Genomic DNA, 21667 nt, shown 5'->3' with positions numbered 1-21667 from the left:
TCCTTCCTTGCGCATGATTATTTTACTCTAGTCATACTGTTTAATCACGTATGTTCACATGTCTCTTTGCCCTAAGTGGCGAACTCCCTAAGGCAGAATCTAGGGTTCACTCACCTTTATAATCTTTTCATAATGGATAGCACAACGATATTTGTTGAAATGAAGGAACTGTTTGTTTTCATTTTTTTGTCAAACCAGACCTGTTTGGCCGTCACTACCTTTTAATGCAAATCCTATAATCTAATTTTAGTGAATATATAGTACATCTGTTCCCTGCTCTCAAAAGTATAATTGGATAAAATTAACCCTGTTAACTGTGATACAAAGGAGAATTTTATATGTTATGAAGGTGAAAAGGGAGGCAGCATTCATATCTTTTTGGAAGAATCAGGGAGGCTTCCAGGAGGAGAATGTGATGGTTTTTAATGAATGAGTAGAAGTTAGTAATCAAAAAAAAAAGGTAGTACAGGGGCACGTGGGTGGCTTAGTCCCAGTTAAGCCGTTCTTGGTTTCGGCTCAGGTCATGATCTCAGGGTTGTGAGATCAAGCCCCACAGTGGGCTCTGCGCTCAGCAGGGTGTCTGCTGGAGATTCTCTCTCCCTCTGCCCCCTCCCCGCTTGCTCATAAATAAATAAATCTAAAAAAAAAAAAAGCATAGTACTAACATTAAACCAACAGACAATGAAAAAGGGTTATAAAGCTCATAAACATACCTGTAAATGTAAGAATGTAAGAATTACTAAGATAATAAAGGTGGCATCATAAATCAATGGGGAAAGAAAAACTTAATAGTGAAGGAGACATGATTATGGGGGGAAAAAAACTCCTATGTCCTGCCACAAAAAGTAACTACATGGGTAAAAAACAAAACCTTAAACAAACTAGAAAACAAATGCAAGTGAAAATTTAATTGATCTAGGGATAGGAAAGAGCCTTTTAATTATAAAAGAGTTGGAAGAAATTACAAAGGAAGAGATTGACTTGACTATAAAAATGTCAGAAAAACACAATGCCAACATTGTAACATATGTCAGACAGAACTTTAATGTGCTTAACATTTTAAGATCTAGTAATCATAGAAATGCAGATTAAACTTCTATTTTTCACCTATCAGGTTTTTTTGAAAATTTTGAGTGCTGGTAGGTAAACATCTGCAGTGAGTTTGTTCTTAAACATTGCAGATGGAGTGTAACTTGGTATGACTTTTCTGGAAAACATTTGGCAGTGTACGTTAAGGTTAAATGAGAGTATATATGTACAGTGTCTAGAACACTAAGACAAGTACATGTTTAGTAAGTATTAGTAGTGTTTATCATTATTTTTACTATTGTTTTTATTATCAATAGCATTATCATACCTTTTAATCAGCAGAGCGCCTAGAATAATACCTCGAACTTAGTGGATGTTCATTAAATATTTGATTGGCTAATTCTCCTTGTCATGTAAGAATTTTATAGGAAAAGCCCCTCCCCCTGCCCCTGCCCCTCCCCCTGCTCACATGCACACCCTCTCACTCTCTCTCTAAAATAAATAAATAAAATCTGACGCACCTGGGTGGCACAGTCAGTTAAGCATCCAACTCGGTTTTGGCTCAGGTCGTGATCTTGGGATCATGGAATCTGAACCCTGCAAGGGACTCTGCTCAGTGCAAAGTCAGCTTGAGACTCTCTCTCCCCCCCCCTCCCCACTCTCTCTCTCTAAATAAATAAGTAAAATCTTTTAAAAAATAAAAGAAAATTTTTTAAAGAATTTTATAGGAAAAGATACAGAGTTAATGACATGTCAGCCTGTTAAAACATTAAAGTTATAAAGCAAGAAGTTATCTTGAATGATCATATGGTTCAACCTATAAGAAGGATACTTTGTACAGTAGTAAAAAAATGTTTGTTATTGATGATATGTTAGCTATCTTTTACTGCGTATCAAATAGCCCTAAAACTACACACCAAGGGCACTAGGTGGGTTCAGTCAATAGAGCATGTGACTTTTGATCTTGGGGTGGTGAGTTCAAGCCCCACGTTGGGGTAGAATTTACTTTGAAAAAAAGTATTTGAGGGGGCACCTGGGTGGCTCATCGTGAAGTGTCTGCCTTCGGCTTGGGTCGTGATCCTAGGGTCCTGGGATCGAGCCCCGCATCGGGCTCCCTGCTCCGCGGGAAGCCTGCTTCTCCCCTCTCCCACTCCGCCTGCTTGTATTCCCTCTCTCACTGTCTCTCTCTCTCTGTCAGATAAATAAAATCTTAAAAAAAAAAAAAGTATTTGGGGGGTGCCTGGGTGGCTCAGTTGGCTAAGCGTCTGCCTTCAGCTCAGGTCATGATCTCAGGGTCCTGGGATTGAGCCCCATGTCTGGCTCTGTGCTCAGCGGGGAGTCTGCTTCTCCCTCTCCCTTTGCCCCTCCCTCTGCTCATGTACATGTACTCTCTCTCTCTCTCAAATAAATAAATAAGATCTTTAAAAAGAAAGTATTTGGGGAGCCTGGCTGGCTCAGTCAGTGGAGCATGCAACTCTTCATTTCAAGCATCATGAGTTTGAGCCCCGCTTTGGGGTTGGAGATTACTTTAAAAAAAAAACTTAGTGGCTTAAAACAATAGAAGTCATGTATTATTTCTCAATTTCTGAGTCAGGAATTCAGGCGGGGTTCAATTGGGCATTTCTGTTTCAGTCTCATGAGGTTGCAGTCAGATGTAGGCTCGGGCTATGGTCGTCTGAAGACTTATTTGGAGCTGGAGAATCCACTTCCAAGGTGGTTCCCTCCCATGTCTGGCAAGTTGGCTTAGTCTGTTGGCCACATGGGCTTTTCCACAGAACAGCTTGAATATTCCCACAGCATGGCAACTGGCTTATTCTGGAGCAAGTAATCGATCTGAAAGACCGAAGCAGAAGCTGCAGTGCCTTTTATGACACAATCTTGGAACTCACGCATCACGTCAGCCATATTCAGGGCCAGCCTTGATTGAATTTCGGCAGGAGAGTAATGAAGGGCATGTGCTGGGAAGTAAGAATCAGTAGAGGCTGTCCTGGAGGCTGGCTACCACAGGTGAGGATGACATTTTCAGCTGGAGCATTGTCTGTCTTCTTAAAAATGTCTAAGGATGGAAGCCCTTACATGTTCCTTTATAATATTGCTCAAGAAGTTGTTTCTTGGGGGCACCTGGCTGGCTCAGTCGGAAGAGCATGTGACTCTTGATCTCAGGGTTGTAAGTTGGAGATCTCTACACCTCATCAGGTGTAGAGATCACTTAAAAAATAAAATCTTAGGGCGCCTGGGTGGCTCAGTTGGTTAAGCGACTGCCTTCGGCTCAGGTCATGATCCTGGAGTCCCGGGATCGAGTCCCGCATCGGGCTCCCTGCTCGGCAGGGAGTCTGCTTCTCCCTCTGACCCTCCTCCCTCTCATGCTCTCTGTCTCTCATTCTCTCTTTCTCAAATAAATAAATAAAATCTTTAGAAAATAAATAAATAAAATAAAATCTTAAGGGTCGCCTGGATGGCTCAGTCAGTTAAGTGTCTTCCTTCGGCTCAGGTCACGATCCTGTAGCCCTGGGATCGAGCCTTGCATCATCGTCATCGTCGTCGTCGTCATCATCATCATCATCATCATCATCATCGGGCTCCCTGCTCAGCAGGGAGTCTGCTTCTCCCTCTTGCTCTGCCCTTCCCTGCTCCTCAGGCTCTCTCTCTCTCTCTCAAATAAATAAATAAAATCTTTTTTAAAAAGTATCTTGGGGCACCTGGGTGGCTCAGTCGGTTGAGCATCTGCCTTCGGCTCAGGTCATAGTCCCGGGGTCCTGGGATCGAGCCCCGCGTCGGGCTCTTGGCTCAGTGGGGAGTCTGCTTCTCCCTCTCCCTCTGCCTGCCTCTCCCCCTGCTTGTGCTCTCTCTCTCTCTCTCTCTGTTTCTCTGTGTCTCAAATGAATAAATAAAATCTTTAAAAAAAAAAAGTGTCTTGGGGAGCCTGGGTGGCTCAGTCGTTAAGCGTCTGCCTTCGGCTCAGGTCATGATCCCAGAGTCCTGGGATCGAGCCCCGCATCAGGCTCCCTGCTCGGTGGGAAGCCTGCTTCTCCCTCTCCCACTCCCCCTGCTTGTGTTCCCTCTCTCGCTGTATCTCTCTCTGTCAAATAAATAAATAAAATCTTTAAAAAAAAAAAGTATCTTAATTTCAGCCATGATCTCTCCTATTAAGTCTAGAAAAACAATTCTGTTCAAGACAATTAATTTGATACTGCTCTTTACAACTTCTTTGAAAATTTCCCTAGTGACAGTACCAGTGACAAAACCATTTTAGTGGGGCACCTGGGTGGCTCAGTTGTTAAGTGTCTGCCTTCAGCTCAGGTCATGATCCCAGGGTCCTGGGATCAAGCCCCGCATTGGGCTCCCTGCTTAGTGGGAAGCCTGCTTCTCACTCTCCCACTCCCCCAGCTTGTGTTCCCTCTCTCACTGTCTCTCTCTGTCAAATAAATAAAATCTTAAAAAAAAAAAACCCCAACATTTTAGTGATAACAACCCATTTTGGGGGCAAAAGAACATTAACAACAGGGCAAGGTGGCGATTCGTTCATTTATTCAAGCATCCATTCTTGTCATTTACCTGATAAAACAGTGGACTAAATTTTACGTGTGGTCAATAGACACATACAGTAACATATACCAGCAGTAATTTTACAACTTAATGATTATGCCAGTTAATTATTGCCCAGATTTTATATTATTTGGGCTCACTTCCCTTTTGCTGTTCTATTTTCTTGACATAATATTGACATAATAATAAAGCTCATTGATTTAGCACTTACTTTGTGCCAGGTGCTTTACATCTCACTAATCTTCCAACAAACCTTCAGAGGTGTAGTTATCACCCTTTGATTGTGGAGTAATTAGTAATGTGTCCAAAGTACACACAGTAACTGACAGGGATGGTTTGCTGGGATGCAAACCAAGATGTGTCTCTTTCCTTCCGCGAGCCTGGATTATGTTAGTGACTTATCCCCATACATATGCCTCCCACCTGAGAGGTAAGAGATTTCCATATTGTTATTCAGGCATTTTCAAAATTGTTTCTGTAGGTATCTCCCTTACTGTATTGACAGTATGGTTGAAAGGTATGATTTCAGTGAGAAGTCTTTTTCCGTTTACCAAGAGGAACCAGATGTTTGATATGGAACAACCTCCTTCATTTTCTTTTCAGAATATTTACTAAAAAATACCAGACAATTAGTGATACATTATACAGCTCTTTACCACCTAACTTTCAACTAAATTACCTTCCTTGTTGTATGTAAAAAAAAAAAGTCTGACCAGGGACACCTGGCTGTCTCAGTTGGAAAAGCATGCAACTCTTGATCTCAGGGTTGTGAGTTCGAGCCCCATATTGGGTGGAGAGATTACTTAAAAAAAAAAAAAAAAGTCTGACAAAAAAAACACCACCCCACACACAAAAAAGCACATGCAACCTTTTGTTACAATTAAATCTTCCCATTTTGTTTTTCTACATATCTATATATAATACGATTTTGAAATCAAGATTAGGAGATTATACAGGGTGATGAGTTGAGAAACTAATCCAAGCTTAAAGAGAGAAAGAATATTTCAGATCTTTTCTCTAAATAACCATTGACTATTGGTATAGCACTGCATTGTCCAATATTTGGTAGCCGTTAGCAATATGTTGCTATTTACATTTAAATGAATTGAAACTAAATAAAATTTGGAATTTGGTTCTTCATTTGCATTAGCCACATTTTAAATGCTCAGTAACCACCCATGGCTCGTGGCTACCATACTGGATGAAACTGATACCAAAATTTCCATCATTATAAAAAGTTCAATGGGACAATGGTGGAAAGAAGCAATATCATAAAGAATTTCATGGATGAAACAAAATAAGCCAAAATGAACGGCAAGGTCTGTTATTATTTTAATCCTATTTCATACTTTATTCTTGACAATATTCGCATTTGTGCTTTCTCTTTATAATGTTTTATATGTATATATTTCTAAATAAAAAAAAATTATAACTAAATTTATTGAGTACTTAAATGCATTCCAGGAATTGTGCTAAGTGCTTCATGTGAATTAACTCATAATACTATATTTGTTGTGGAAAATTTGGAAAACATAAAAAAAAGAGAGAGAGAGAGAGAAAACCAACCTTAATCCCCAAACCCAGAGATAATCGTTGTTGACATTTCTGGTGGATGCTGTAGTATGCTGCTCAGATCCCAAGATATTAGCTGCCAGGAGTGTTGGCTGCTGATGACTCACAGTTGCATTTCTCTCCAAAATTGCCTTCTGTGAAGGAAGCTGCCTCATCCTAGGTCATGTTCACTCCCTTGGGGCAGCTCAAATCCAATGACTGGTCAGTTGTGGAGGTACAAGGCACAGTCCCTCAATTATAACAATCCGGGACATTCAGCTTTAGAATTTCCCATGGGACCAGTTAAAGCCTCTGTGGCAAGTGCCCTGCAGTTCACCTTCCTCTGCCCAATCCTGCTTCCCTCATAGGTGCTGTTCCTGAGAGGACTCATGAGTAAACCACCTACATGCAAATCCCTGCCTCAGAGTCTGTTTCCTAGAAAACCCAACCTAAGTCATTATTTTCAGAACATGAGTTCCGGGTTTTTTTCTTTTTGCAGATGTCTGTGTCAGTTTTTAAAATCTGTCTAAACTTTTTTCACCCCAACAAATTTGATGTTTTCTTACCTATTGTTTTATATTTTAATTTTTTAGTTGATAACATTTTTATGAATAATTTTGCATACACCTAAGTATCTTTCTGTACAATTTTTTTTAAGGTTTTTTTTTTTTTTTTAAAGCTTTTATCCATTTATTTGACAGAGAGAGAGAATACAAGCAGGGGGAGCGGGAGAGGGAGAAGCCGGCTCCCCACCGAGCAGGGAGCCCAACGCAGGGCTTGATCCCAGGACCCCGGGGATCATGACCTGAGCCAAAGGCAGACGCTTAACGACTGAACCACCCAGGTGCCCCTAAGTTTTATTTATTTAAATAACCCCTATACAACGTGGGGCTCGAACTCACGACCCCAAGATCAAGAGTCACAAGCTCTTCCGACTGAGCCAGCCAGGCGCCTGTCTGTACCACAATTTTTAACAGCCATGTGGAATTCATATGGCACATCATAGTCAGTTATTCTTGTATTTGCAGATATTTTGGTGTTTCCTGGTTTTCACTGTGGCAGACCCTAGAACTCAGCAGGCCAACACCCATTCCCAATTTTCCTCCTACTTGCCTGCCTTTAGGATAGGAAAACCAAATATTCCCATATATTTTGTTCTCCTCATCTTACTTACACCTAGGGCTGGTATCAGTTCCAACCATCAGGAAGTAAGCTGAAGATTACTGAGGTTGAGGCGGAAGTTCCAGGAAAGGGAGGTGTACATGTATTGCCTTCCAAATAAAATGGGACAGCCAAAATTGGTACCATTTCTTGCTTATTCTTTCTGCTTTGTGAGCAGTGAGATGTCTAGAGTTGTAGTAGCCATCTTTCATCCATGAGGGAAAAGTCAAGAAAATTCAAGGCTTTTGACCTTGAGAAAATTGAGCATTTAAACCAATGCCAGCAATGACCTATCTTTGGATTTCTTGTTATGATGAGAAAGATAACTGTTTTTTTTTAACCTACTTGTGTTTGGATTTTCTGTTACTTACAGCTAAAATCATTTATAAACGTCACTGTTCCTGACATTCATGATAGAAGTAATGAAGTGATGAACATTGTGGGTAAATACTTGAATAGCAACAACTTAACATAAAAATCAGGAAGAGAATTAGGACCCTGCATTTACAACGTTTCTTCTCCTTGACCATACGCAGCTCTGTCCTTAACCTTCCCACTTTCTTTTTGTGAAGACCAGAAAAATAGCATACATAGACTTCCTAAATTTTTCCAAAAGACAATAGTATTTGGGAGAGGAAATAGACCTTTTGTACACCAGAAACTTACCTCTTCAAATAGGATATTTTAGCAAATACACTATGCCATGGTGTTCACATCCACTAATACAGAATCAGCAAGGTTTTTTGGAGCAAGTATTATGTGAACTGGAGTGTATTTTAGACTGAGTCATGAATTAACTCTCCATATATTTGAGTGGAAATCATTAATATCTTTAGAGTTAGGATATTTTATCCTCTCAGAATAAACATGGAGAATCAAAGAAGCTGAACTAAACTACCATTTGAAGTAAAAAGAGCAGTGTTAAATTGCAAAATAGATATTGAAATTGTGTTTGATTTCAACTTTCTAGTGTCAGGCACTTGACAGTGCAAAACCTGAATCCGGTGAGTCTATTTCCATGACTCCCACTTACACAGTCTTGAGGCTTTTTCTAATTCTGCAGTCCCAGAAACCTCAAGTTGGCTGGTTCTGGTTCAAAGTAAAGGCATGGGGATGCTTTTTTGATATTGTAGTGAATCAGAGTATCTAGGAGCTGAAGTGTCGCAAGTTAAAGATGTCCTGGCTTATTCCTATTAGTGTCTTTAGGAGGGACGATAGCTCCAGATCTGACCAGACTGCTTGCAAGTTGCTCCAGACTACATTGCCATTGATGAGCATAGACTAAAACTGAACTGGCATAAGCAACAGAGTGAAAAAGCAACCTAAGGAAATCATACATCTGATAAGGGTGCGATATCCACAGTATATAAAGAAGTCCTATGGCACAGCAACAAAAAACATATATCCCAATTTTATTTTTTCCTTTTTTTAATTTTAGGTAGGCTCCACACCCAACATGGGGCTTGAACTCATGACCTTGAGATCGAGTCGCATACTCTGAGCCAGCCAGGTGCCCCATATATCCCAGTTTCAAAATGGACAAAGAATATACACAAATGGGCAACAAGCATATGAAATGATGCTCAGGGACACCTGGGTGGCTCCGTTGGTTAAGCATCTGCCTTCTGCTCAGGTCATGGTCTCAGGGTCCTAGGATCAAGTCCTGCATCGGGCTCCTTGCTCAGTGGGGAGCCCGCTTCTCCATCTCCCTCTGCTGCTCCCCCTGCTTGTGCTCTCTGTCTCTCTCTCTCTCTCTGACAAATAAAATCTTTAAAAGAAAACAAAAACGATGCTCAGGGGCACCTGGGTGGCTCAGTCATTAAGAGTCTGCCTTTGGCTCAGGTCATAATTCCAGGGTCCTGGGATCGAGCCCTACATTGGGCTCCCTGCTCAGCGGGAAGCCTGCTTCTCCCTCTCCCATTCCTCCTGCTTGTGGTCCCTCTCTTGCTATGTCTTTCTCTGTCAAATAAATAAATAAAAATCTTTAAAAAAAATTTTTTTTTAAAAAGAAACGATGCTCAATGTCACAATCGTTAGGGAAGTGCAAATCAAAACCACAGTGAAATATCACCTCCTACTCATTAGGATAGCTACTATCAAAAAATCAGAAAATAACAGGTGTTAACAAGGAGGTGGAAAAATTGGAACCCTTTTGCACTGCTGGTAGGAATGTAAAGTAGTGCAGCCCCTATGGAAAACAGTGTGGTGATTCCTCAAAAAATTAAAAATTAGAATTAGTATATGACCCAGCAATCCCACTTCTGGGTGTACATCCAAAAGAATTGAAAGCATTAGATCTTGAAGAGACTTACGTACCCATGTTTATAACAGCACTATACACAATAGCCAAGAGGTGGGGGCAACCCAATTGTCCATAAACAGAGGAATGGATAAACAAAATGTGTCATATCCATACAATGGAATATTATTCAGCCTTACAAAGGAAGGAAGGAAATCCTGTCACATGCGATAGCATGGATTTTGAGGATGTTATGCTAGGAGAAATGAGCTTGTCACAGAAAATCAAATCCCGTGTGATTCCACTTACATGAGGTATCCAGAGTAGTCAAATTGATAGAGACAGAGTAGAATGGTGGTTGCCAGGGGCCAGGAGAGAAGGGAAAAGGGAGAGGGAATGGGGAAGGACTATGTAAGAAGTGTAGAGTTTCAGTTTTGCAAAATGAAAATGTTCTGGAGATGTCTGCACAACAATGTGAATATACTTAGCACTGAGGAGGGGAAGGAAGGGGAGGTGAAGATCATGAGTGGCCCACAACGCTGAAAATATTTACTCTCTTGGCCCATTACAGAAGAAGTTTGCTAACCCCCGCGAGCTATATTATTCATGGCCCGTTTTACATTTTTGTGTTTTGTTGATGTTAGGTGCAAGAAATAGGAACCACTCACACCATTTTAAGCAAAAAGGGATTTAATACAGGAAATCAGGAGCTTAGCAAATCATTGGATAGGGTGGTTGGGTCCCTTAGGGGGTCTCCAGGAATGATTCCTAGGACAAGACTGATGTTCTGGCCTACTGGGGGAGCTGCTACCTCTGCAATAATCAGAAAGGTGGCAATCAGTGGACTCCATTGGTACTGTAGAGTTCAAAGACATGCCACTGTAGCTGTGATCCAATGTCAGGAAGCACTGCTGCCCCTCTGATGACCTCTCAACACCCAGGGAGTTAGTACCTAGACACCGAAATAATGCCACAGGAAAGCCCGCTGGGCCCACCGGTGAGTTTGCAGCAGAAACAAAGCGGACGGCTCCAGCCTTGGATCCACCTTTCAAGTGCTTCTAATTGGCAAAAGCAGAACCCTCGCTGCGGGGAGATGGGGGAAATGCGGTTTTTCCTTCTTTAGCCCCTGCAGGATCTGAAAACACACCTAGAGGTTTGAAGTGGATGCTGAGAGCCAGTTCAGAGCACCCACCACAGCTGGTTTTTGGCTTCAGGCTCTTTCCATCTCTTCTCATCTTTGGCCAACACCTTATTCTTTTATTTGAGAAACCTTCTCTGACACTCCCTTCCCTACCTCCACCATTACCAGATAGGATGCCCTTTTGTGAGCCTCCATAGCTCTAAGCTCTACCTCTGCCATTCGCGGGCCACTCCGCATCGTAATAGCCTGCTTTCTTCCTCCACTAGATTGCAAGCTCCTTGAAAGCGCCAACTCAGTCTTACTCATTCTTGTGTAAGTAATTGGCGTATACTTGTTGAGAATAACTGTTTCCGGGTTATAACATCGCAAATAGCATCTCTTCTCCTGTTTTTATCATTCCATATTCTTGTGTGCTGATATCTGTATACAGTGAAAGTTCAGTACATGTGAACGTTCTAGCTTTCATTTGGGCTGAGCAAAGAGAAATTCCACCAAGGCTGTATGTGTGTGTATTCTTATTTGACTCTGTGTACTTCTATAGGTTAATAAATCCTTGGAACAGCTAATGTTTGAACAGTTTCAACATATGTGTTTAAGTATATACACTCAAGTGAGTGTATGTATATTCCTCACAACTATCCTATTAGGTAGACACTATTTTTATTCCCATTTTATAGATGAAGAAACTGGGGCTCAGGCCAGGTAAGTAGGTTACCTACAGTTACACCAAGTGGCAGAACTGGGACTCCCATCAGGGTCTGGCTAATACCAAAATCTGTACTCTTAGCGATGATGATGATGATGGTGGTGGGGGTGGTGATTGTGACCATGGTGGCAGCTGATGGTTCCAGACATTGTGTTACAGGCATTTTAAAATTTTATTTAGGGGTGCCTGGGTGGCTCAGTTGTTAAGCATCTGCCTTCGGCTCAGGTCATGGTCCTAGGGTCCTGGAATCGAGCCCTGCTCAGGCTCCCTGCTTGGCGGGATGTGTGCTTCTCCCTCTCCCACTCCCCCTGCTTGTGTTCCCTCTCTCGCTCTGTCTCTCTCTGTCAAATAAATAAAATCTTAAAAAAAATAAAATAAAATTTTATTTATTTGTTTTTAGAGAGAGAGCAAGCGTGAGGGGGGGAAGGGGCAGAAGGAAAGAATCTCAAGCTGACTCTCCACCAACTGCAGAGCTCGACACAAGGCTCAATCCCATGACCCTCAGATCATGACCTGAGCCGAAATCAGGAGTTGGACACTCACCTGAGTGAGCCACCCAGGCGTCTCTGTGCTAGGCATTTTACATGTGTTATCTTTTTTTTTTAAGATTTTATTTTTTATTTGACAAAGAGAGATAGCAAGAGAGGGAACACAAGCAGGGGGAGTGGGAGAGGGAGAAGCAGGCTTCCTGCTGAGCAGGGAGCCCGATGTGGGGCTCGATCCCAGGACCCTGGGCTCATGACCTGAGCCAAAGGCAGACGCTTAACGACTGAGCCACCCAGGCGCCCCCAGAGATAAGATTCTTATCCTTAAAGCAAAGTTCTGGTCACTGCCTAAGCATCTCCTCCTGTGACTGAATAGAGAAAGGTTTTTTTTAGGAAAATTGTGCTGGGTGCCTGATTCCTGGCCTGTAGATAATGCCAGATATGGTAGGGTGTTTTCTACAGGGAGCCCGTTTTTATTCGTCACCCTATCTCTTACAGGACAATCAGAAACTCACAAATCATTCCATAGCTTTTCTGAATCTTTGAGGAATTACTTATTAGAAAATGAAGTTAAAAAAAAAAAGAAGAACTAGAATTCTCCCAAACCCATGACTGGCTTATGCACAATGCAAAATGATTCTGAAACTTTGACTTTATATCTGTCCTTTGGAGAGTCTCAAGAAAAACAGTACCTTAAATACAGATCAAATGGAGACTTAAGCCAAAAAGCATGTGAACAGGGAAAGATAATAAGTAACTTTTAAAACAGTTATTTTTAGCTGCTATTTTACATTCTAGGGGAATAGCAAAATTCACTTCTTGGGTAAATGGAGCTTTTGCTTGCAAAGGAAAATAAAAGGTTGGCCTTTTGGGGTGGTCAGTTCATATGGAAGGAGGTTTGACAATGAGAATTACATTGCTCAGAATAATATAATTTCAGAGATTGAACCTGAAAGCAAGAATTTGTCGTTGGAATTCTTTAGCAGTAGCTTCCTGTTGATAAAGCCCAAATTTGGCCAGTTTGGTGGGTCAGCCACGGAGGCATGATTATCATAATGCTGTCACCCTCTCTGGGACAAACTGAGCAGGACTTCATTTTCTGCTCGGGAAAGAGATGGAGAAGGAAGTCTGAGCAAAATGGCAGCAAGCAGGCCCTGAGCAGAAAAAAACAGTGAGAAATTCCCTGTGTTGAAAATGGCCAAAGAACTTTTTAGGTACTTATATTTCCTGTCCTATGCTGTATTATACTACCTCCTCTGTTATTCCCTGACTTTCATTAAAAGTCTGTTGTAAACAATCACATGTATATAATGGTGCTTGGGGAATAAATGAGGAGGGGACAGTGGTCACAGCTAGGATGAAGTGGGACACAGAGAAAACAAGTAAGATGTGATCAAGGATTCTTTCTTAACCTTGGGGAATATACCTGATATTAACAGATTGGATGAATTTAGAAACCTGGGGCACTTGAGGTCATTCCAAACAATAAAGCCTGATCCCAAAGCAGGGGAAAAACTCCCAAACTGTGCAGGGTCTGCGCAGATGGGTCCACGTGCTTTTGGTTCGGTTTTCTTCAAGGAAAGAATATAGATTTGAAAGAAAGACTCAAATATAGAGAATCCATAGAGAAAATTGGAGACCACCATTAAGAACTATTCATCCGACTGGAGAAACTACATATTTAAAAACAATAACAACAACAAATAGAACTCTCTAACCAGTTCAGATGTGGATCTGTGCATTCTTAGTAACTGTCACCATGGTAGCAAGGCAGTTGACAAGGGCGCCTTCTTAGCACAGGACATCCAAAGGGGAGAGAGAACAGCTAATCATGTACTGTCTTGTACCTTCTTTATTTAATTGTGCTGACCCTGTATTCCTGACTATTAGCCTCTGACACTTCTCTCCCTAATAGCGTCAAGCACAATGCTAGGAATATATTAGGCACTCAAACATATACACTGATTGGCTGAATTAAATGAAAGCTGTTTCTGCTATGTCTTCCTTTCCAGTTTATAGAGAGTGTCAACCGGCCAGAATTTTGATTTTTTAAAATGGCTCCTGCATTTGTCTGGGGGATCAAAACTAGGCCGTTTTCTTGATTGCACTGGCCCAACATGGATTTCAGGTTGAGGGAGTGAAAGGACAGTGATTGGGTATTCTCAGATACTGAATTATTGGAAGACTAACACGGGAGTGGTAAGTAGGACAGTATAGGTAGAAACGTGAGGCCTTTCAAGGCCGGGAAGCTTTGCGTAGGACTTGCATGCAGCGCTGTTTCCTGAGTACAAACACAACTTTGACAGCGGTTCCTGCGGTGTTTAATATGAGGCCTGGGTGAATACCCCGAGGACAAGGAGTTCCACCATTCTGGCTTCAAACTGAGTAAAGCTTTTTTTAGCCCCTAACCCCACTTACACCCAATTCACACTCAGCCTGGGAAGTCTCCTTATTATAGTCCTTGAACTAATGATAATCTTTTACTCTAGTCTTTTCTCTAATACATTCTTACATTGCATTTTCATCGTCATCTGTATAATTGCTCTGCATTTCAGTTACTTCCATTTCTATTCTTAACGTTTTGTTATTTCACATTTTCTTTTAAAAGTATTTAAACGTAGACACACCCTCTTTATTTTAATAGCCAGCATGCCCATGTTTGCTGCTTTAAAATCTGCATTCCTACAGTTTCAACGGATCTTCAAAGTGTGCCTACCTTCAGTTTACAGACTGATATTCTAATCATGTTCAAGACTGAAATCAGCTGCGGGCGCCTGGGTGGCTCAGTTGGTTAAGCGACTGCCTTCGGCTCAGGTCATGATCCTGGAGTCCCGGGATAGAGTCCCACATCAGGCTCCCTGCTCCGCAGGGAGTCTGCTTCTCCCTCTGACCCTCCTCCCTCTCATGCTCTCTGTCTCTCATTCTCTCTCTCGCAAATAAATAAAATCTTAAAAAAAAAAAAAAAAGACTGAAATCAGCTGCAAGAATTTGTCTTTGGAATTCTTTAGCAGTAGCTTCCTGTTGATAAAGCCCAAATTTGGCCAGTTTGGTGGGTCAGCCATGGAGGCATGATTATCATAATGCTGTCACCCTCTCTGGGACAAACTGAGCAGGACCAGCCTCATGTGCAAAAGCTACAGCAGTGACTACCCCCAGAGAGGAACAGGTTAAATCCTTCCAAACCTGCTAAGGAATTTGACCTAGTTCCTTGAAACTAGAGTGTAACTTGAAAGTATAATTGGTCGCAAATGTGTTTCTTTCTTCCTCAAAATTACTTTTGAATTCCTGTGAGACAGAGAGAAAGGCATATCTCTTTACATAGATTCAGACCACCACTGTTGATAACTGGACTAATTCGGTATGAAATTTGGGGAGCAGACAAATAACGTGACTTCATTTTGTCAAAGGAATGGTTAGGCCTCTAGTTGTGAAAGTCAACAAATACACAGTTGATGTGGTTATAGCATTCAAATCTCCTATCGATTTTTTTTGCCAATGTGTTTAGCGCAATGGTAGGCACAGGTGCTCAGTGAATGTTTGTTGAATGAGTGGATGAATGAATGAGTGAATGAATGAATGAAAAGCTCTTCATACTCTGACTCCTACCTACTTTTCCAGTTGTATTTGTATTTCCTACTGTCTTCCTTCTAAAAAATATATACAGAGAGAGAGAGAGAGAGAGAGAGAGAGAGGCGCCTGGGTGGCTCAGTTGGTTAAGCATCTGCCTTCAGCTCAGGTTATGATCCAGGATCCTGGGATCAAGTCCTGCATTGGGCTCCTTGCTCATGGAGAGCCTGTTTCTCCCTCTCCCTCTGCCCCTCCCCCCAGCTTGTGTGCTCTTTCTCTGTGTGTCAAATAAATAAAATCTTTAAAAAATAAATAAATAAAATAAAAAATACATATATATAGTAGTTTATACTCTGGCAAAATAGCCATTCGGTTTGCCAAAAACCTCTCCTGCTTTCCCACTTCTGTGCTTTGTTGTTGTGGTGCCACCACCTAGAATGCTCTTCTCTCATATCCCAGACTATGAAAATGTTACTGTTTCTCATCTCAAATGCTGCTTACTTCATGAGAATTTTATTGATTATTTCAGTAAGAGAAAAGCCTTTTCTCCTGATAACTCACAAAACTTTAAACCTCCTGGTCATTTATTATCAACCACCTTATGTTATAATTATTTCTGTGGTTAACCTATTCCCCCTGCTATATAGTAAGCTTCTTGAAGATGGGCACTGGGTCTTCTTATTCTTTACAGTGACTAACACATAGTTGATACTCAGTAACTAGTTGCTGAAATAATTATGGTAATTAATTTTTCTAATGCTATACTATGAATTCCAACAAATTTTTTTTTTTTTAAAGATTTTATTTATTTATTTGACAGAGACACAGCGAGAGAGGGAACACAAGCAGGGGGAGTGGGAGAAGGAGAAGCAGGCTCCCTGCAGAGCAGGGAGCCCGATGTGGGACTCGATCCCAGGACCCTGGGATCATGACCTGAGCCGAAGGCAGTTGCTTAACCGACTGAGCCACCCAGGCGCCCCTCCAACAAATTTTTTTTAATTTATTTTTTTAAATTTTATTATGTTATGTTAGTCACCATACAATACATCATTTGTTTTTGATGTGGCGATCCACAATCCATTGTTTTCGTATAACATCCAGTGCTCCATGCAGTACGTGCCCTCCTTAAAACCCATCACCGGGCTAACCAATCCCCCCTCCCCCCTCCCCTCTAAAACCCTGTTTGTTTCTCAGGTCCATAGTCTCTCATGGTTCAACTCTCCCTCCAATTCCCCCCCTCCATTTTTCCCTTCCTTCTCCTAGTGTCCTCCATGTTATTCCTTATGTTCCACAAATAAGTGAAACCATATGATGATAATTGACTTTCTCTGCTTGACTTTGAACTCCAACAAATTTTTAAATCATTTTTCTTAATAAAATAAAAATGTTGTTTTCATATATTAACATTATTTGAGCTCCAGAACTAGATTGGAACTGTATCTTTGTCAACATTTTCTTTCTAGTCAATTCTGTAGGAGATTGGAGCATTCATTTAGACTCTTCCTTTGTGTTTTAAATGATCATAGACTTATTTGGTTCTTTTAGTGACACCATTAGCATCATTAAAATTCATATCTTCTCTTCAAAGAAGATCTTTTGAGTATTTTTTCCTTAAGTATGTATATATCATTGAATTCTTAGCTCCTCCCATAATTCATTCCTTTGTTCTTGCCTACATTACTAAAAGGTGGCAGTTCCATCCATTCATCCATTTGAGTACAAGACAAAAGTCTTCATAGAGTCTTGGGGCTGTACTTTCTGCATAATATTAAATGTTTTTTTCTACAGATGACCTCTTCTTGACACATAATGATAAAACCAAAGATTCTCTTCCTTTTTTTTTTAAATTAGCTATCACCACCTGCAAGGCATAAAGAGAGAGGAAATGGAACACAAATTATCTAAGAATTGAGCCTGGAAATCATTTGAGAAACTAACCTCTTGAAAGCAGAAACCCTGCTATGTGCTTTGTTTCCTAAAATTTTTAGTCTTCCTGAAGAAGGTTTGTAATATCTCACTTGGGAGATTCTAAGAATTTAAGAGAAGTGGATAAGATTGTCCTTTACAAAATTTGGGACAGTCTTTATTCTGACCAGTACATGGGTAGCAGTCCTGGGTTACAACTTTCCTTGGCTCTTAAAAGCATTATTCCTAAAATAAGTGCTCCTCCAGTCAAGCTTTCACCAGTATTTTATTTTATTTTACTTTTTTTTTTTTTTTTAAGATTTTATTCTTAAGTAATCTCTGCACCCAACATCAAGACCAAGAGTCACATGCTCCACCGACTGAGGCAGGCAAGTTCCCCTTTTTAAAAAAAAAAAATTTTTTTTTTTAAGTAAGAAGAAAAATTTAGATTGAAGAATTTCAGCTAACTAGCCAGCTGGTCTAAAAAAGAGAAATAGACAAAATGATTGCTTCCTTGAGAAGCTTGGCTGGGGCCAAGTGAAGGTCTTCACAGCCTAGTGTCTATGCAAGAACACAATACTGGAAATAACATGAGTCTGAGTGTATCTGAGCATGTGGGTTGAGTTCCTGGCTTTAATTACAAACCACCAGGTCAACGGGAGTTTTATCATTGCTTACATCACACATCTATAAGACATCTAGACCCCCTCACCCCCAAGTATCAACAACAAAGGCCCGTCTGACTACAGTCATCTTCCAGCTCTTCTAAATTCAATTTTCCAAGTTTAAATAGCTGAATCCACTAGTAGGAATCTGAGAGGTACCAGTTTATCTGGTATCTATACTAGAGCTAGCAAACCTGCAGGACCAAGGAGTCTGTAGCCTGTTAATATTTATTCTTTAACAGCCTTATTGAGATATCATTCACATACCATCAGTTCCCCCTTTTAAAGTGTACAATTCATTGGTTTTTAGTATATTTACGGAGTTGTGGTACCATCACCACAATTAATTTTGTAACAGTGTCATCATACCCCCCAAATCCCACACCCATAAGCAGTCACTTCCCCTGTCCCTTCTAACTGTAAGTAATCACTAATCTACTTTTTTTCTTTATAGATTTACCTATTCTGACATTTCATGTAAGTGAAATCATGTAATATGTGGTCCTTTAGGACTGGTTTCCTTCACTTTGCATGTTTTTAGGATTCAGCCATATTGTAGCACATCAGTACTTCATTTCTTTTTATTACCAAATAATTTATTTTATGGATGAGTACACTTTGGTTATGAGTAATGCTGCCATGAACATTTGTATATGATATTTTGTGTGGATATATGTTTTCATTTCTCTTGGGTATATACCTAGAAGTAGGATTGCTGGACCATAGGGTAACTCTGTGTTTAACCTTTCAAGGAACTGCCAGACTGTTTTCCAAGGCTGCTGTGACATTTCACATTCTCACCAGTAATGTGTGAGGGTTCCAGTTTTGCCAAGAAATGCTATTATCTTTTTTATAAAGCCATCTAGGGGGTGAGAAGTGGTATCTCATCGTGGTTTTATTTTGCATTTCTCTAATCTGAAGCCAATTTTTCTATAGTCTAAAAACTAAGAATGGTTTTTTACATTTTTAACATGTTGAGAAAAATATTTCATGGTACATGAAAATTATCTAAAATTTAAATTTCAGTCTCTATAAATAAAGTTTTATTGGAATATAGCCACATCCACTCATATGTATTATCTGTGGCTGCTTTTCTCACTATAATGGAGTTAAGTAGTTACAGCAATGACTGTATGGCCTACAAAACCTAAAATATTTACTATCTGACCATTTACAGAGGAAGTTTACAAACCCCTGGTCTTCAGTATAGTTGGATGAGACCAGAGGATCTGGGCTAAGAAGGAGGAAATATGACTGCCCAGTGGGAATGAATTTTGTTCTTTCTCTTTCTCTCTCTCTCTTTCTTTCTTTCAAGTAGGCTCCACACCCAACATTGGGCTCAAAAACTCACAACCCTGAGATTAGGAGTCACATGCTCTACCAACTGAACCAGCCAGGAGCCCTGGATTTTTTTTTTCCTTAGTAAAAATAGAATGCAAGCTGGCAGAATAAGGAAAAAAAATCAGGGTATTATGAAACTTAGGTAAACCACTGTATTTTCACCTGAATCATTATTATATGATCTTTCCAAATCTGGGCTCTCCCCATTTTATAAATTTCTCTTAGAATTCTATTCCTAATCTGCTACTCTGATTATACATTGTCAGAATCCTCTAATGTTTTCCCTCACCCGCAGACTCTTAGGACCATTTAACCAGGGTCCTGCATGATCTGGCAGCATCTTAATTTTCCAGCGCTCACCTTTCTTTTCTTTTTTTTAAGATTTATTTATTTATTAGAAAGAGAATGCGAGTGTGCACATAAGCGGCGGTGGGGGGAGGCGTTGGGGGGTACGTAGCACAGAGGGAGAAGATAAGCCAACTCCCTGCCGAGCTAGGAGCCCAACTCGGATCTCCTTCTCATGACCTGAGCTGAAACCAGGAGTCGTATGCTCAACCAGCTGAGCCACCCAGGGACCCCAACACTCACCTTTGACTAGACCTTTGACTAAACCACCCAGCTGGAATTCCAGGATTCTGTGCTTTCTTTCTTTTTTTTTAAAGTAGGCTCCACACCCATTGTGGAGCCTAACATGAGGTTTGAACTCAGAACCCTGAGATCAAGACCTGAGCTGAGCCCAAAAGTCTGACACTTAACCAACTGAGCTACCCAGGCTCCCCCAGGATTCTGTGCTTTCATTCATACTTTCTCTTCTACGTGGAATGCTTTTCTCTTCTCCAAATCCTAGACACTTTATTATTGTTATGGTGAAATGTTTCAAGCATACAGAGAAATAATATAGGAATATCTGTGCACTCACCAACCACTGAGCTTTGTCAAATCCTACCATTTTCCATGTTCTGTACTGTTAAAAAATTATCACAGACTTAGATATCTTTAAAACCTCCTCAAATACCAAGTCTTTTAAATAGGCCTCCTAGATGCACCAATCAAAATTAAACTCTTTTTCCTATGATTTCCTGTAACACTTTCTTTGTGTCTCTATCATCTGACCTGTTCTGCCCTTGCAAAATATTTTCTTTGAGTATTCCTTACTATTATCATTCTCATAGTGGGGTACAAAGATTATTTTAGGTAATCTAAGAAAAGGACATGTAAAAATATAAAAATTGTGTTTATTTAAAAATGTACATTAGAAACATATGTACACACAAGTACTTGAAAATATATATCTAGAACATCAACTCCATGATTTCCCAGATATCCTTTAAGACATGGCTAAAGTAGGTCAATAGAGTAGAAAATTATTGAGTAAATAATAATGTTAGAAAAATATTAAGTAAAAATACAGATGATATGGCAAAACAATTTGAAGATTGTACTCAAATAATTTAGCTTTGAAAACTTAGCTTATTAGAAGAGGGATCCAGTTTTATTTATTTTTTGTATGCCCTAAGTACCCAGCTAACTCAGAAAAGATGCTTATTAAATTGAATTGATTTCTCTCTGGAATGAGATCTTTGAAAATCATATGGAACCTCCTAAACCTTTGACAGACCACGTAAGACATTTTGCCCACGTCGAATGTCCCTGGCACATCTGCCAGAGAGACAGATGGTGCTTTTTCCCCCTTTCCCTTTCCTGTCCATTATGACACATTGCTCCAGTCAGGGCTTGATGAAGTATGAAATAATGCTAGTGATAGTCCTGTTCTGAAGGAATGAGGACTCGAGCTTACCAGAATGCTCTCATCAGCATCACTTCAACAGACCAATCTCAACAAATTTCAGTTTGTGGACCACTTTAGTTCTTGGATCTGGTCCACTACACACACACACACACACACACACACACTCTTACGTTCAGCATACTTTATGTTTTAGAGAAATATTTCTTGGTCTCCTTAAAATTCACTATTTTGTGGCATCTTTTCATTATTGTTAGCACTGAACCATCCGAAGTCACACTGGCAACTGAATTTAGTCTTGAGACTTGGCAATGAGGAATCATTTTGTATAACCCAATGCACGATGTTAGCCAAATTATGTCATACAGTTACAAAACTCCTGTCCTGTCTTCCAGCTTTTCTGAGTAAATGTGGCTTTTTGAGAAGTTTCGCTCCTCCTGCCCTAAAATGACCTTACATGCTCTCAGATATCAGAGGATCCTAATTGTGATGAAATCTTTCACTTTGTTTCCTTTGTTATAGCCTGCTTTTTGAGGTGGTATTTGGAAGAGTGGGGAGTAGTGGGAACCCCTCAGGCCACTGAG

The 21667-nt window shown here is 40.4% G+C and overlaps 1 protein-coding gene across 1 annotated transcript in view; it reads left to right on the top strand.

Annotated features, from left to right (window-relative positions):
* XPOT (exportin for tRNA) overlaps window positions 1-21667 on the top strand; it is a 177562-nt gene that overhangs the window by 1578 nt on the left and 154317 nt on the right. The window lies entirely within an intron of this gene.

The sequence above is a fragment of the Neomonachus schauinslandi genome, chromosome 5 (assembly GCF_002201575.2).
Source record: "Neomonachus schauinslandi chromosome 5, ASM220157v2, whole genome shotgun sequence".
In the NCBI taxonomy this organism is placed as follows: Eukaryota; Metazoa; Chordata; class Mammalia; order Carnivora; family Phocidae; genus Neomonachus; species Neomonachus schauinslandi.
The sequence above is the reverse complement of the archived record's forward strand: the minus strand, read 5'-3'. Positions and strand labels throughout refer to the sequence as shown.